Source organism: Erythrolamprus reginae, chromosome 2 (assembly GCF_031021105.1).
Source record: "Erythrolamprus reginae isolate rEryReg1 chromosome 2, rEryReg1.hap1, whole genome shotgun sequence".
In the NCBI taxonomy this organism is placed as follows: Eukaryota; Metazoa; Chordata; class Lepidosauria; order Squamata; family Dipsadidae; genus Erythrolamprus; species Erythrolamprus reginae.
In genome coordinates this window covers 290307062-290319082 of record NC_091951.1, presented here as the reverse complement: position 1 = coordinate 290319082, position 12021 = coordinate 290307062, and the positions used below count along the sequence as shown (strand labels likewise).

The 12021-nt window shown below is 37.8% G+C and overlaps 1 protein-coding gene across 1 annotated transcript in view; it reads right to left on the bottom strand.

The window, feature by feature from the left end:
- The window catches only part of ZNF608 (zinc finger protein 608), a 116814-nt gene that overhangs the window by 20058 nt on the left and 84735 nt on the right, over positions 1-12021 (bottom strand).

Genomic DNA, 12021 nt, shown 5'->3' with positions numbered 1-12021 from the left:
AGCAGTGCTCTTTTAAAGAATGTTATTTTTACACAGTTTATATTGGAGTGAATTCTTACATTTTTCTCTGGTGATGTACACTAAGTTTGAGCAAATATAAATAATGGGTTGGTTCCAGTATAGGCCAAGCAGAAACAAAAATGCTTTTCAATAAGCACCAAATGAATTTCTTGTGAGAGAAGATTTTAGTCAGTGCCATCCCACTTTATGCACTTTGGACTATACTGGGCAGGTAAATAATTTTTCCGTTTGGCAAAAGATGAAGAGGAAAGAGTACAAACTGGATTTGGTTAGGCTGTCAGTTAAACCAGACTCCTGCTTCGACAGCTTTTCACTATCCCAATACTCTTATACTAGGTGTCATGTATTTTATCATTACATTGTTTAATTGATGTATTAATTCATACATAAATCACTTAAAATATACATGAGACATATAGTTAATTATATTACTTTTAGAATTTAGTTTATAACTAGAAACACATAACTAGTTGAAAGCCATATTTAATTCTGTAGTTCTTAATAGAGAGAAAAATCAAAGCTACTTTTTCACTCTTTTAATGCCAAAAAAAAATAACTTCAAAAGATTGGTGAAATAAGCACAGATAACAAGATCAAAATGATAAACTTATCTTTAACCTGAAATAATGTCTCAGAGTGATCCAAGCTAGATCCTGAAAAGGATGTTTGTTTTTAATTTTAAAAAACGGTATTTGAATACAGTATTGTGTTTTTGTATGTATGGGAAAGGTGAAACAACATGCAATGATTTTCTACAGTTATAAAAACTATTTTTCAATGCTTTTGAATGCTCAAAATCTTCAGAGTGATTCTCCCTGAGGTGAAATTACTGGGGCAAAGAGGAAAACTGAATAGGAAGAGGTGAGATGGAAGAGAAGGTGAGAGAAGAAACAACACAAGAAAGAGAAATTGGGCACATCAGAAATCTAATTAACAGCTAGCACTGATCCTATGCACTGAACAGCGGGCAAGCATGCAAAACTGAATTTGCACAAATGGAGCTTTGCATACTCACACACACGCCTGCTATTTGCACAAAACCATCCCCCTATTCTCCCACTCCTTCCAGTCCGAAGAGCCGGAAAGGTTGGCTATCACTGCTGAATTTTACCCAGAGAAAGCAGCTGATAAGCAAAACTATCTACACTCCTAATCTGCAAGTAACGTACTGCAAATATTTTGCTAATCAATTAACAGATGAGAAAGCTGTATTATTTTAAAATAAGGTAGATTTTCTTTTTCAAAAAACACCAACAATATGACATTCATAACACTAATTGCAGAATAATTATCTTTTCTTGTCAGGGGAAGATTATGTAAACATTTTGGATTATTTTTTCTACCACTTGGATGTATGAACACTTTCAATTTGTTCATACGAATCCAGGAAAGATTCTTCAAACTGGATGGAAAGGACTTAAATGTTAGGGAATCTTCCATCTTAACTTGTTTACTTTTATTCCAGGGTCTTCGATTCCAGCTTTAAAAATAGTTTTTTCCCATCTCTGCAAGAATGCTATTCTTTAAAAATATGTAAGAAGAACAGGCCTCAAGAGGATAACCACTTTCACATTAAACACATATTTATCAGGTTACACATTTAAGCTCATATTTTAAAAGACAATTATTTCCTTCATCTTGTTTTATTTTAAGACTTCAAAGAAGGCAACTGTAAACAATTGAATAAGGCACTGCATTACAAACCTGTGCAAAACAAAAACAAAAACAATCTTCTAAATTTCCAGACTGAGCTTTGTATACTATCAAACCTTGCATACTAACTTCCAAAATGATATTGTGAATTCTTTGTTTCCTGCTCTCTCAAAACAGTGAAAGACTTAGAAAGAATTCAGCAGGAAGGGCATATGTAAACCATAAGTAAATAAACCTCAAGGTGTATTTGGCAATTACTCTCCCACTGTTTTCTATGGCTATAAAAGGCTGCCAGGTGTGAACAAGAGGAAAATATCCAACAGCAGATAATGAAACATTAAGAGGAAGGAGTAGATTCTGTTCCTTGAAATAAGAAAACAGGGATAAGGGAATGGAGAGGACAGAAGGAGGTAAAAATAATGCTGTCTATTTCAGGATACGGTTATCAAAATACAGTGGGATCAGATAGTTAGATAAGCACAACCTCCAAAAGCTGCTGCTGATCCATGAATCTTATTGGGACTAAAAAAGCAGAGTCTCATATAAATTATGATGCTTTATTTAAAGTCAAAGCATTTTATTTGCTTTTGTGCCAGCTCTGGGGTCCTTTTCATCTTTAGCTACCAGACCCAAGAGAGAATACATCCCTGCAGCTCCGTTGGCAGCCAGCTGTGGCCTCTGTAAATCATAAAGCCTCTTAGCCAGTCAGTCTTTACAAAGGCCAACTACTAGACATGATCACTCCTTTATTATTCCACTCAATGGAATTTAAAACAGCAATTTAAAAAAGCAGCTGAAAAATAGTGAAAGTCACTGGGTTACATTTTCCTAATATGCAAGTATGCATTAAATTTCACATACTATTTAAAGACATTATCGTCTCCTCCTTGAAGAGGTTAGGAATGGCAAAAATACCAAAGTCAATGTGCCCTTAAATAATGAGGAACAGTTTTCAAAAAAGATTTATTTTTAAACCAGCTTTAATTGCATCCTTTTCGATTCAACCACTATTATATATATTTTGTCATTAGCCTAAAGCAGGGGTGTCACACTGGCAGTCCAGATGTGTCATGCGCAGGCCGTGCCGACCCCAGCATCACAAAACATCACATGGTGGTAACATGAAACCGTGGGTTTGACACCCATGGCCTAAAGGTTTCAGAATGAAATACTTCACTAAAATCATTAAATCTGCAGATATGAGCTTTTATCAATTTATCATTTATTATCAATAAACTGTGGTGGATTGCTGCATGGTCAAATGTGGAAGATTGTGTATCTATATTTCTCTACCTGAGTTCTATCAAAATAAGATCACAAAAAGTACTGATATATATCTTGCAACTTTTAGTCATTCATTCATTCATTCATTTGATTTGTATGCCGCCTCTCTCCGAGGACTCGGTTATTGCAACGGTTGATTAGTGAATGTCCCATCCCCTCTGTTCTTTACACACAGCCAGTGGTGGTATTCAGCCGGTTCTATCCAAATTGGGCGAACTGGTAGCGCTGACTGCAGGTGACCCCACCCAACCGCATGTAAGCATGTTACATTTTGTGCGCATGCGTAGAAGGTTTTGCACATGCATGGGTGAGGCACAGGTGAGCAAAGCATACAGGCCCACATTTGCGAACCAGTAGAGAAGGTAAGTAAATACCATCCCTGCACGCAGCATACATCTTTCATAACAGTATGCAAATACTTTTTTTCATTATAGCAAATAATAAGGACGGATAACTGTTATCCAAAGAAAGATAACGGTAGCCTCAGGAATGTTTCTACATTATTCACAGGCAAAATGTCAGAAAACAGGAACCAGAACAGTTACACAAGAACTGTGCCCTATGGAGTAAGAATCTGTGTCACACTGATTTATATTTATATTACATATATTTATAGATTATATGATTGTAAATAAAAAAGGAATATAGTGTGGTGTGTTTTTCTCAGATGATCATTTAATGGTTTTAAGGACTTTGTGTGCTACACTGTCTGTCACAAAGGAGTTTGATTTGATCTGTGCCTGGTTAAAAAGAAAAAAGGAGAGGAGAAAGCACTGCCCTTGTGAGTTTTATGTCTTTTAAAGCCATTAAAGAATCCATGAATTCAGGCAATGCAATTTGTACTCAAATACTAGCCTTTCCTGAAATAAAATCGTGGAAACAAAAAAGAGGTCAAGCAAACCTATTATATTAGAGGAAAACTACATCTCAAATGGCTCTCTTTGAAGTCTTAAGTTTTTTAGAAGCCAAAAGCAATGATTCTTTCCCTTGCTCTTTCTACACTTTAAAGATATTATATTGTGTCAGAGAAGCTGAAATGTATTCAAGCACTTTGAAAGGTTCGGTCCTTTAATAAGCTTACTGAACTGTAAATAATGACAACCCACATCCCTTGCTAGCTTCTACTAAAATTAGACAGCTTACTAAGAAGTGAGATTATCTATTGCTTCATGTATAAACAAACTAAATTAGAGCCACTATTCTAATATCCACACAGATTTTTTTACAGTTTTCTTTACCAGAAAGTATCTTGATTTTCCCCCCAGAAAGTGATATTTTGGGAGACTTCTCCTAGAAATCCAAACATAAACTCAAAATGTTTCCTTTTCACTTTCTCAAAATTAAATGGTCAATTTTCTTGTATTTTTCCCCAAGCATATTGGGCTGATTGCTTTCCTTGTTTTTTATGAGGAGCACATTGACTTGAACTTTCCTTGACCTGCAGTGATCCAAGAAGCTAATACAGTTTCCTTTTTCTTGTATACACAGTAAACTAAGTCTACCTTTAACCTGAATAAAATGAGGCCAAAACTATTTGAGATTCTAAGGGCGGCCTCCAGATTTCTCATATTTCTTTTCTTTTTAAAAAATCTACTATTTTCCATCTTAAATGAAATCAGCTACAAATTGTAACTCATATTTACCTTCAAATATCACTATCAGCGTAAAGTGCTTTGACTTGTTTCACTTTGGGACTACATGCACAAATTCATCTGAATTATCGACTGCACTTTAGCCTCATTTGAAATGTTGGCCCCTCCGCCTGATAAGCGGTGACCCCAAGTGGCACATAAAACTGTCTCCAAAGAGGCAGGAACATTATTGCTTTGCACTAGGGACTGGAATGCAAGAGCCAATCAATCACTTTTCTTGACAGCTTTTACAGCTTCTCTGCATTAGGCCCAAGTGAAACTCCATAGCTCCTATTGTTCACATTCTTCTTTTTTTCCTCTTCCTGCTCTCAATGTTCCCATGGATAATTCCCCTGGCGTCAGCTAGACTCCTTCTTGCCCTCTTGATTTCTTAATAGAGATTTTTAATTATACAATATTATTATTACTTTAAGTGGGTAGGTGGAATTTTTCAAAGAAAGTTTCAGTATCCTGTGCCATTTCCAAAAATGCCTCATTAATATTTTTAGATAATAAAATTAGGAGGTAGTTGCAACTTGGGGCTTCATTATGAAATACATTCAACTGGCTAACCAACTCGCCTACCCCCAATCTTGGCAGGATTTATAGGAAACAAAGAGGTGGGGTAGAGATGGAAGAAGAGAAGTATATACAGTAGTATGCAAAAATATTAGGCAATCTTGCAAAAATGCTGTAAATTGAAAATGTTTTCAAAAATAGAAGTGTTGAGTTTATTTTCGATTAACAAAATGGAAAGTAAATGAACAGAAGAGAAATCCAAATCAAATCAATATATTTGGTGACCATCTTTGCATTGCTGATTCAGTATAATTTACCTGTTGTCCTATTCCTGTGCTGTTTTGCCATAGTGTATATGACCTGTGACATGAAACTTGCATTCTACAACTCCACCTTAGTAGTAACACAGTTTCTGTTCCTCACCCAGTTTTAAACCTCCTACACAGCTGCTTGATTCAGTTAATTGTTTCAATCTATGTATGAAGTTGATGATTAGCACCTCATTGGTATAATTTATTAATCATACACCTGACTCTAATCCTACTCTGTGTAAGTATAAGAACTGATGCTGTTTTGAAGACAAAAGGTGGTCACACCAAATATTTAAAAAAACAAGGCATACACACAAACATACCATGCATAAGCTATATAGGCCTGGGGGAGATGACGCAATTCTCCCATGCCTGACTGCAGAGGTGGGTTTTAAGGAGTTTACGAAAGGCAAGGAGGTGGGGGCAATCCTAATCTCTGGGGGGGGGTTGGTTCCAGAAGGTCGGGGCCGCCACAGATAAGGCTCTTCCCCTGGGTCCCGCCGGACGACATTGTTTAGTCGAATCTACACAAAAAAAGCCTTTCTAATCATTTTAAAAACTTACCAGGACTGTATTTTTGTACAATTAATTTATTATGTAGCTTGGATTTTAAAAATTTATAGAACTTTTTATGAAATCCCCAAAAATAACACAATAACTAATTATGGGAAAGCAGATTGGATTCCAGCAATATATATTCACTGGTAATAAGAAATTAATTATGCATGCTTTATTAATCTCATATTTCCTTTATAAATTTCAGGTTCTAAAGGTACATAGAATACTAAACACTAAATATTTTAAATACTCAAATTTGCAAGATCTACCAGTAGTAATGTTTCAATGTTGCATTTTGATTAATCTGCAATCTTTGACGGGTTAAAATTAAATAGTGGAGTCTAACAGGATCCCAAAGTGAAATAAGCAGAACCAAGTGAATGTCATTCCTGTCCTGCAATAAAGATAGCTATTGATCATTTTGTCAGAAATCAGATGCAGCCATTCTAAAAATCAATTATCTTGGACTTTAAATGAAAAGAAAGCAAAGTATATCTCTCTGGTCTGATTGATTGGTATCTAGTTAAATAACTGGAAAAAGAAAGTGAGAGTAACAGAATAGAAGAAACAAACCCTAAATTTAGATAAACCTTCATTCATATTACCCTCTTCATATATTCATACATTTCTCTCTGATTTGCTAAGTAAGAAAATATTTCTCCTTGGTATAAACCTGTATTACATTTCCCATGTTTGGCTCACTGACACTTTTGCACAGTTTTGATCAAAATTCTGTCAAATACCTTTGTAAGTACACAAAAAACTATATTCCCTTGAAGTTTCGCCATCCAATCTTTTATATTTCCCCTCTGTATTGGGGAACAATTACAATCATCAGGCACAGATGCTCACACATTGTTTGAACAAATCACAAACTATTCCATAAGCAAGCCACATCAATATTTTAACATTTCAACAGTCACAAAACCTCCATCTGCAGTCTCACCATATTTCAATACTTTTACATTTGTGATTCACTTATAGTACACTTTTTCTTGGACACAAACATGTATGACATTTGTTTCCAATTCATTCCTGAACTATTATGCCTATACAAATCAGAAAAAAAATTCAATCATTTTTACCATCAGTTTTATCCCCAATTTTTCCATCTCTTCTTTGTAATTTCATTAAATCTATTAATTACTTGTTTAATTCTTTTTATCCATTTCCAATTTTATTTCCATTAACATAGCAATTAATCTTTTCTTTCTATTTTAATATCAACTATTCAATGCTCTTGATCATATTTTTTGCAGCTAGTTTCTTTATACAACTTCTGCCCCTTATTTTAATTTTTTGACATAAATTTTCTATCATTTTCCATGCATTTTATCAGGCATTTTCTTTTTCTCTACTATTCCACCATTCTTTTTTATTTTTCACAATAGTGTATTCCCCCTAATTCTATGAGGATCACCCAGAAAGAAATGCACCACATTTTTTTCTCAGCCTACAGTAATGGTATGAATGCAAAACTTTAGATATACATTATTTGAATTGTCAGGAGTGCGTGTGTAAATTTTGCGTTTCTCCAGACAGATAGTGTAGCTCCAGCAGTGTTTCGAAATGGCGTCTGTAAGTGATGTACATTACCAAGCAATGCGTAGTCACTGAATTTCTCATTGCGGAGAAAGAAACCCTTGGGAACATTTGCAAATGTTTGTGTAGTTTATGGAGAATCTTAAGTATGTTTAATCACGGAAGACATTTTGAGGATGACAAAGAGGTGATTTGCACAGTGCAGAAATGGCTTCGTGACCAGAACAAGGAGTGGTATCGACACAACCTTGTGTCTCGCTGGAAAAAGGTCATAGAACGGGGCGGAGATTGCATAGAAAAATAGGGAGTGTAGAAGAAACATCATTCTTTCTTGTGTTTAAGTTTCGTTGTGTTCAATAAATAATTGTTGAAGAAAAAAATGTGGTGCATTACTTTTTAGCGACCCTCGTATGCTTGTTTTCCTTAATTCTAAATCTACACTCAATATTACTCTTATATTCTGTGTGAAATTTCCCATATGCCATTGTCATCAACTTAAAGGTCTGTGTGAGTATCTGTATCAATCGCTACTGGCGATAATCGATTTTTCGCGATGTAGGGTTGCGGAAGTAAAAACACCATCTGCGCATGTGCACCCTTTTTCCATGGCCGCGCATGCGCAGATGGTGGAGTTTGCATGGGCGGCAGGGAAACCCGGATCTTCGTCTGCTCGCTGCTGCTGCGGCCGCCCAGCAGCTGATCTGCTCGGCGGTAGCAGCGAGGAACCGAATCGGGCTTTCCCCTTTGCGTGGGCGGCGGGGAAACCCCGATTCGGCTCCTCGCTGCTGCCGCCGAGCAGATCAGATGATGGGCGGCCGCGGCAGCAGCGAGGAGCCGAATTGAGCTTTCCCCTTTGCGTGGGCGGCGGGGAAACCCCGATTCGGCTCCTCGCTGCTGCCGCCGAGCAGATCAGATGTTGGGCGGCCGCGGCAGCAGCGAGGAGCCGAATCGGGCTTTCCCCTTTGCGTGGGCGGTGGGGAAACCCCGATTCGGCTCCTTGCTGCTGCCGCCGAGCAGATCAGATGCTGGGAGGCCGCGGCAGCAGCAAGGAGCCGAATCGGGCTTTCCCCTTTGCGTGGGCGGCGGGGAAACCCCGATCTTCGTCTGCTCGCTGCTGCTGCAAGCAGCAGCAAGCAGACGAAGATCGGGGTTTCCCCGCCGCCCACGCAAAGGGGAAACCCCGGCTCCTCGCTGATGCCCCCGCTCGCCCGCCTGCCCGCCCGCCAGCAAGAGGGGGAGAGATAGAGAAAGAGAGAGAAGGAAAGAAAGAGATGAGAGAGGGAGGGAGGAAGAGGGTGTGAGAGAGGAAGAAGCAAGATAGAGAAAGAGAGAGAGAAAGAAAGATGAGAAAGGAAGGAAGAGAGTGACGTCATCGGGTGGGAAAAATCGCGATATAGCGTTTCGCGAAGATCGAGGTCGCGAAACTCGAGGGATCACTGTATAGGGGAAGTGCCATGGACTGACTTAGATTTTGCTCTGTGTGCATAGATCAGTGGGGAAGATAGGCAAGTGATGAGAGTTGCAGCATCTTAAGCAATGCTGTGCCGAGTGGACAGCTGAGGCTTTGCACTGCATTGTAGCATCACATCAATTCACATGAAGGTTGTACTACCCTGCACTGGGCCTACCAGGGTTTCCCCATCACTGAGACACCCTATGCTCCTTACCTGGGACTCCATCCACATAATGACCTGTGATTCTTGCTTAATTTTGGCAGGTGAGAGTCCCAGGATTGTGGTCGCTAAGCGGTGTGGTCACCTAACTCTTCCTTAATACCTACCTTCTTTAGTGACTCTAGCCTTAATTGTGCCTGTAAGCTTTGATTTATCTATAGCGGTGAGGATTACAATATTTCTAAATTTCAACCATTTTAATTTTTCTCCGTGTTAGTACATTATACAGTACTGTATATTGTTTTGAGGAGTTGTAATTTCTTTACATTGCCCTAGCATTAGCAAATCCCAGAATGATTTTAAAGAAAATAACAGTAAAATAGCAACAAAGCAAGACTAGAACACAAGCAAATCAACACGATCCAAATGTTTAACATCTATTTGCAGTTTCCATTGGTTCCCAACAGCAAGTTTTTATCGTTAGCTCTTTGCAATTTAATGATCAGTCATATTCAACAAGTCTCCTTGCAACAGTTTGACAGAGGTTATTGTCTTTGAAGCAAGGCTCAAAAGAGAGATTTGGCACTGCTTAAATAAATTTTATAGATGTAATAGATAAGGGCAATAAAGAAAACATAGAACAATGCAACAGAGCATAAAGCTGTGTCTTCAAACTATGCGTGCAGGTGTACGTTTGCCACTGTGTACCAAAGAGAAGCACACTGAAACTAGAGGATGAAACAAATTTATTTTGCTTTTCAGGATATATACAGTTTATTTGTAGAATGTAAATCTAACATGGCATTTTTTTGGTCTATACATATATCCAAAACTGGTTTCACAATTTATTAAGAAACACTGCTCCTACCTAGCACATATACCCGTGATGTTTAACCTATGGCAATGTGTACCACCGGTGACACGCAGAGCCATATCTGAAAGCATGTGAGGTAGTGCCTTATGTCAGCTCCAGTGCGCATGTGCATGCTAGCCACCTGATTTCTGGCATTGTAGAAGGCTGTTTCACCCTCTGGACACTTCAAGGAAGCTTCCCTAAAGCCCTGGAGTGCAAAAAACCCCTACCCAACAGGTAAACTGGAAGTTCAGAAAAATGAACTTCCGTTTTGGCTGTCGTGTTGTTTTTCCCACTCAGGGGCTTCAAGAAACTTCCCCGAAGGCTCCGCAGTGTGAAAAACAGCACAATGGGCAAACTGGAAGTCGGTTTTCCTGAACTTCCAGTTTTCCTGTTTGGCTGCTTTTTCACCGTCCCAGGCTTCAGTGAGGTCTGTGCGGATGTGCGGGGATAGAAGGATTGTGCGCATACATGAGGTAGTCCAGGGGGGTTGCACATGGATGGGGGGGAGGGAATGGGTGTGGGCATGTGCGTGCATGCTAGTGCACACATACACACACCCTTTTGGCAAGTGAACCAAAAAAAAGGGTTCACCATTACTGACATATTCTATTATAAAGTACAGTGTTCCCTCGATTTTCACAGGTTCGAACTTCGCGAATAGCCTATACCACGGTTTTTCAAAAAATATTAATTAAAAAATACTTCATGGGTTTTTTCTATACCACGTTTTTTCCTGCCTGATGGCGTCATACATCATCACCAAACTAATAATTTTTGCAAATAAGTAACAAAAAAAAAAAATTGTTAATAAATAATTATGTTTATAAATATCAGGATCACTAAGTGTCTTATTCAATGGTGAGTACCAGTAATAATGGTGAGTAAATTGTTGTTAAGGGAATGGGAAATGGTAATTTAGGGGTTTAAAGTGTTATGGGATGGCTTGTGATACTGTCCATAGTAAAAAATGGTGTATTTACTTCTGCATCTCTACTTCACGGAAATTCGACTTTCGCTGGCAGTCTCGGAACGCATCCCCTGCAAAAATCGAGGGAACACTGTAGTCTCATCCTGAATGATATTCAAGTGTCTCTATTCAGCTTATACAGTATATTGCTTGCAGTTATTAGGTTACCTTTTTGTCAGGGTCATCAATATAGTCTAACTTGTCAGTCTATAAAGTTCAATGCAACTTACTTACTAAGTAATGGAAATGTTTCTAAATGTGATTCATTGTTAACCTGAATCCTTTTAAAGGAGAGCAGTAGTCTCTTTAAAATAGTAATTTCTCTTATTAGAAAACAAGTACCATTACTTTAGAAAAAAATATACAGTATCTCAAAAGATGACTTCTGTCAGGCTTGTTTGTTCATCTGCTCCTCTATAGTTAGTCATTGGGGAATTGTGTCTTAAATGCCTGAAATCCAGTTGTAACTGGATAACATTTCTATAAAGTAACTCAGTGATTAGTGATTCCCCAAACTATTTTCCTTACTATAACTAAACACACTAAAAATGTCTAAAAACAAATGTTTTAATTTTAGTCACAACCCTAGTTTCTCCATTAAAATGCAAACCCAAAGAGTCCTTCATTAAAAGTAATTGCTTCCTATTCTATTGGTTCTTGCCACATCAATTAATATTTTCATACTTCAACATATCTCTTAAAAATAATTAGGATCCAGAGAAATGCAATGATGAAAATATTGGATTTCGACTACGGGTTTAAATGTACATACATAAAGCAAAGCTCAGTGAGAGAATTTGTGTCAATCTAGACTGTTTTGATGAGAAAAGAGGGATAATTCTTTAGAAACAATTATGAGAAACAGATTATATTTATATCTAGTTATGCAGCTGGAAACAGATATCACATACTTTAGAAGCCCCTGCAGGCATCTGACAATGAAATGAACAAATTCATTTCTCAGAATGCAATGCAAGAAAGATGCTACTTCTAAGAGGCATCCAGATTAAAATTTCTGCTATAACTGATATATTACAAAACATAGTTCTAAACATCTTTTGGCATT